We start from the raw sequence: 6,093 nt of genomic DNA, 5'->3' as shown, positions 1-6,093 counted from the left end.
AACGGATTGGGCTGGGATCCCTGTAATTTAAAATTAAAATTGCTGTTGAAGTGTATTATTTAGAAAGTTTTGAAAAATCGTACTTACTATACAAAAAGTAATAAATACTACAACACTACACGGTTACAAATTTGGTACAAGTTGGAAGTTTGGGGTAGGATTGAGATAGTTTTGTAATATGGGTACGAAAAGTACGGAGTGGTACAACATCTGGTACAATTTGGTATTTTTTGAACAGATAGAGCTGGAATTCTTAAATTTTGAATTAAGATTACTATTTGAAAGCAGGATTGAGGTAGTTTTGGAAATTCGTACTTAATTGTGAATGAAAAAAAAAATTATTTGGTACAATTTGGACATTGGTGGAATTAAGATTATTATTAGAGTAATAGAAATAGAAATACCTACAATTAGAAATAGACAATTTGGATTTGGGTGAATCGATAGAGGTGGAATCCTGAGATTTGGAATGTAGATTATTGTTTAATAGTACGTTTACATTTAACCGGATTTCGTTAACCCAGTGGGTTTTAATTGTCAATTCCTTTACATATTTATCAAATAAATCCTCATAAAGAAGGTTAACCGTGCAAAAAAGTTCTAGTGTACATGTCGTTTAAGTGTTTAAGTGTAGGATTGAGTTATGGTAATTCGAGTTTATGTGTACTAATAGTACTAAATTCACTTGTTTTGGAACAATTTTCATTTGGGTAACAGAGAGAGAGGGTTTAGAACCCATGTTTTTTGGGCTAAATCAGTTTCAGAAATTTTAGATTTCATCCAATCAAAATTTTCAAAATTTATGAATCCAATATCAGGCGAATGGAATGACCGAGTTGAACCAAATTTTTCACAACTCCTTCTGGTACCTCACCCAAAAAAGGTCCATATTATATAACTTGTAAATTACATCTGAACAACCGATTTGAACAACATTAAACTCCGAAAACATCCTGCGCAAATCATAGGTGAGGGTGTATATCTGTTGGTAACACCGACTGACACTTTTTTACTTGTTATACCCTCCACCATAGTATGGAGGGTACATTAGTTTTGTTTTTCCGTTTGTAACGCATCGAAATAATAATTTCCGACCCTATAAAGTATATATATTCTTGATCAGCGTAAAATTTTATGACGATCTAAGCATGCCCGTCTGTCCGCCTGTCTGTTGTAATAACTCTAGCGTCTAAACGAATTGAGATAGAGCGGTATTTTGGGGTTCTTGAGCGTGTTTTTCAACCGAATTCGCTGAAATTCTCTACATTGGGTTCTTATTGGGTACTTAATGTCTCCACAAAAAATTATAAATATAGGTCCACTTTTTCTGGTAGCCCCCATATAACTAATTTCAGTATTTTGGAGGTTTTGGTCGTACTTTTCCGCTGAATTAGTTGTAATTTAGTATTTTGAGTTTTTAATAGGTTCCAAATATCTCCACAAAAAAATTATGAATATAGGTCAATTTTTTCGGATAGCCCCCATATAAGGGTACCCCCAATTTTCGGTATTTTGGGGTCTTTGAGCGCGTTTTTCAACCGAATTTGCTGCAATTTGGTATTTTGTAATCGTATATGGTAATAAATCTCTCCACCAAAAATTATTAATATTCGGCCCCTTTTTGGGGTAGTCCCCATATAACCCCCTTTTTATATTAAAATAGTTATCTGATTTGTTCCGCGTTTTGAGTTTGGTTCTAAGCCACTGTTGTAATCATTTAAACTGCGGAGGATAGCGAGATAAAAAATAATAACGTAAGGTTCGATAATGAACTATAGCCGCAGTTACACCTAGCCCCTGTGTGGAGGTTTCAGAAAGAGTGGACCGATATTCCTCTTCTTCGAATTTGAATTATCAATTAAAAATTTCTGAAATTTGTATTATGGTTTACGTAATCCATTTTTAGAAATGTCGGTATATGTCCACCTTTTGATATGTTCCCTATATTTTCATTTCTAGTACCTGTAAGTATATCTATGGTGGAGGGTATCCAAAGTTCGGCCAGGCCGAACTTAACGCTTTTTCACTTGTTTTCAATTAAATTGGTAGTAATTTAATATTTTTAATCAATTTTTTAACAAAACTTATCAATATTGGTCCACTGTTTAGGGTACCTTCATTTTAATACTTTATGATTTTCTATTTTTATAGTTTACCAAAAATTTACCATATTAAAATTTCTCCTTCACGTACTTTAGGGGGAAATGTATAAATGTTGAAAATTTATACATATTTTTACATTACCACACTTTCTCCTTTCAAATTTGGTAAATGTTTAAATTTCCCCATTACAAAATTCAACTTGAAAAAGGCGGTACCAGAAAACCCACCTCCTTTGTTGAATTAATCATAGCGCATGTGTAAAACAAGAGAGAATATGTTTTGTAAAACGTGATATTAACGGGTGAGAATTGCTCCAAATACGAAGTGAGGTCTCCAAGCTCCCACACAAAACATTCAAAACCATTCTGTGCGACCACGAACGCTTTCAGTTTCTATTCTAATGTTAAACATAAAGGATACATTTTTCACAGACTGACCATTTTTCTTAATTTACCTGAGAGGATTTTTGACGTATTTTACAATGAATTCATTGAGATATTTAACGTACCTTGTGGCGAATGCATATTATACATACATATTTTAGTTGAAGGTAAAATTATGAAGCGGTGTAATGAGAAACACATGGCCGTAATCTTGTTGTGTCGGAAATTGTTCGACATTAAAACAATACTGAATGGCGATGATATTATATCTACGAGTATGTCGGCATGTATGTGTGTATGTAGCTGGGTGTATGGTGTTGAACGATGGCCGAACAGAACACATTGACAAAATATCAGTGTTTTCCGGTATGAGACGGTCACGATTTCTGACAAATGTACTGATGCGTAAAGACCACATTAGTCCACTTCATTAACTGAAACGGATGTTGGGTGTAATGTACTGGATTTGTTTTGGCATTCTTGGCATTTTTTGTTGTTAACAATTTAGGGTTTTTTCGGGTTTGGATATGCGTTTTATTAAATTATTTGAATTTGATTGAAGCTTAAGTGGTTGCCAATGAGAGGCATTGAAAAACTCGTCAGCAAAACAGAAAAACCAGCAAAACAAATGCCACAACAAAATAATATAGGCCACAATGACTTGTTTTATTGCTGCAAAAAATGACGATACACTTTTTCAAAATGTGTACCGAACAAATGTCATTTTTGATGTGTTTATCTAAAAAGTTAAGGTGTTGTAGAGGATGATAGACGGCTCTGATTGGCTTTAACATGGCAAAGTCCAGGCTTATACTGGGTGAGATAAAAAAACTGCAACAAACTCAAACGGCACAATTTTTATTTTTTTTATTTTATTTAATGAAAGCAAATAATGTCGGAAATGGCATCAAAATTTAGTATAAGTTTAGATTTGTTCGAATTGGTCACCTTTGGCATTGGACGAGTGCGATGGTGCTGAGACCGGTTGGAATGTCCAAGGTCTGCGACCAAAATGTTTGCGTGCTCAAGACTTTAATGAAGGCTTGAACCTCCGTCTGTAGGATCGTGCTGTGATCTGTAAGACGAAGAGAAATTTCGGTACCCGGTTGTTCTATAAAAAGTCCCAGTCACGTTTTTTCTCCTAGTCGAGAGCCATCTGTGTAGCAACAATTACAAGGCGGCATCTGAACTAGTGTTTCACTATTCCATTCCGTGTTACTACTCTTGTTTCAGGTATGCGGTCTGAATCAAAGTTATTGATTGTTGACTCAGTAGTTGCCTGTGATATGTTTTTGTGCGGTATGTTGTGTCCGGTGTCTATCCACTCGTCCATTGCTTTAAGGGATTCTCGATATTATTTTTTCAAGATTTTCAATGGGCTGGTAAATCAATACCAATGCTTGTTAAGGTTTGTAACTTTGCACATATATATTTAAAGATTTAAAAGAGAAGAAAAATAATTTACAAAAAAATTTTGTAATTGTTTTGTTGTTGTTTTTATAACTAAAGAGAAATCCTTATTTTCACTGGAATAAGGGTACATGTCTGGCTCTCGTATGAACTAGGATTATTGACATCGCTCTAAAATTAACAAAATTGCGGACCTTTGAAAAACTATTTTTCGAAAATCGCCGATTTTTGTCTAAAAACCAATTTAAAAAATGAGGAAGATATTCACCGATTGGCTTTATCCTAGTTTATACGATGGCTACACACTAACAGAGAAACGTGTAAATATTTGGAATCGATTGGGTTATTAGTTTTTGAGTTATCGTGCCCGCCATTCGCAAAAGGGAAAAACGCGTTTAAAGTTTGAGAAGCCCTTTAGCCATCATTTGATGCTGACACAATAAATCGGCTATATCTTCAAGAGTTTTTGAGATTTTCACATGAAATTTTGTAGGGACATTCTTGAATTTGTGTAGATTCGAATTTAAACCAAAAAAAATTGATCCCGTGAATGGGGGGAGGGGGGTCCCCATAAGTCTTAAAGCTGCAACAGTCTCTTCATATTTTATTTGGATGTCTATTAGATGTATATATAATATTGTCTCCAAGGCCCTATTTGTTGTTGTACGCATTGCTCCACATATACCTGGGCAACACGTTCTTTGAACTTTCTGCAAAGTTTTTACGTTACATTTTTTATCTATTGCTGTCCACCAGACAACAGACGCCTATGTTAGAATTGGTGTAATAACGCTCTTATATATCCAGAGCCTACGGCTCTTATACAGAAAGGCCAGCATCTATGGGCCTTGTCAGCTCTTTGCTGTATGTGGTCTTTACATTTAAATTTCTTGTCTAGAATTACTCCCAGATACTTAACTTTGTTTGATATGGCTATCGTTTTATTTTGGAAGATGGACTCTTCATACTGACCTATTTTTGTGTTTCTAGTGAAAAGGCATATCTCCGTTTTGTCCGGATTTACGTTTAAGCCCCTTGGTGTGGTGATAAAAATACCGCCTCTTTTTGTAGTAACTCAGGGAAGACGTTATCCGGTCCTGCCGCTTTCAATGGTGAGAAGCTTTTTAAGGCGTCTAACACCATTGACTTGTCAATAATAGGTTACTATGATCATTCTTCCCTATCTGCCATGACATCGTTCATTGTCGATGTGTTCGATGGGAAGTAAGCATTCATTAGGAACCTTAGCGTTTCCTCGATTGTTTCTATCCTATTACCCTCACCGTCTACCATCTTTTCGGGTTGGGTGTGGGTCTTGGATAGAAACATCTTGATTTTTAAAGAGAGGACAACTTTCTTCGAAGGACTTTACAATTACTTTCGTTAATTTGTTGAAGTTCCTGACTATGTCATTCGTGTCTAGGCACTCATAATTTGGTTGCAATAAATTCTCCTTGACTAGTCTCCCAAACTTTATGCAGTTAGTTTTGGACTTGTTTTGGAAATATGTGGGTTTCGGCGTTGGCCGTGGCATTTTGAACATAATATATTTGTAGTCAGAAAAGGAGTACTCTTCTCAAACTCTCCATTCCCGGACCTCATCTATTAAGTTTGCTGAACATATTGTTATATCTAATACCTCCTCTCTAATTCTGTTAACAAATGTAGGTTTATTGCCTATGTTAAGGGTTATTAGATCGTTAGTATTCAAATAATCTAGAATGGCCGCATCGCATTTAAATTGCTATCCAGGGGCTGTGTGAACGACTGGATCCAATGGTCTATGACATTAGTGGATCTTACAAACGCGGCTTTAAACCTTGAAAATCCACCATTGGCCAGATTTTCAATCTGCGCCAAATCCTGGAAAAGACCCACACATTCGTCGACTATAAAGCCATATTCGACAGACCTATCCGTTTAGAGGTGTTTAAAACCATGTCCGCGTTTGCAAATTAATTACGGCTGTGCAGGATAACTTTAAGTGGGACAAGGTCAGCAGTTAAAGTCGGAAATGACTTATCGGAGCCCTTCGAAACCGAACGAGGATTTCGACAAGGTGTTTCCTGTTTTGGGAAATGTGTTTTAAATTCCTCTGCCAGTTTTCAAACCTGATTCGTATTTGGGCAAAGTTCGACTCGGGCAAATTTAGCGACATTTGTATTTATTTACATCGATATATGTATATTGCACCCCC

Source organism: Musca vetustissima, unplaced genomic scaffold (genome assembly GCF_032173495.1).
Source record: "Musca vetustissima isolate MV318-11 ecotype Yass unplaced genomic scaffold, APGP_CSIRO_Mvet_v1 utg5865, whole genome shotgun sequence".
Classification (NCBI taxonomy): domain Eukaryota; kingdom Metazoa; phylum Arthropoda; class Insecta; order Diptera; family Muscidae; genus Musca; species Musca vetustissima.
This window is presented reverse-complemented; position numbering follows the sequence as displayed.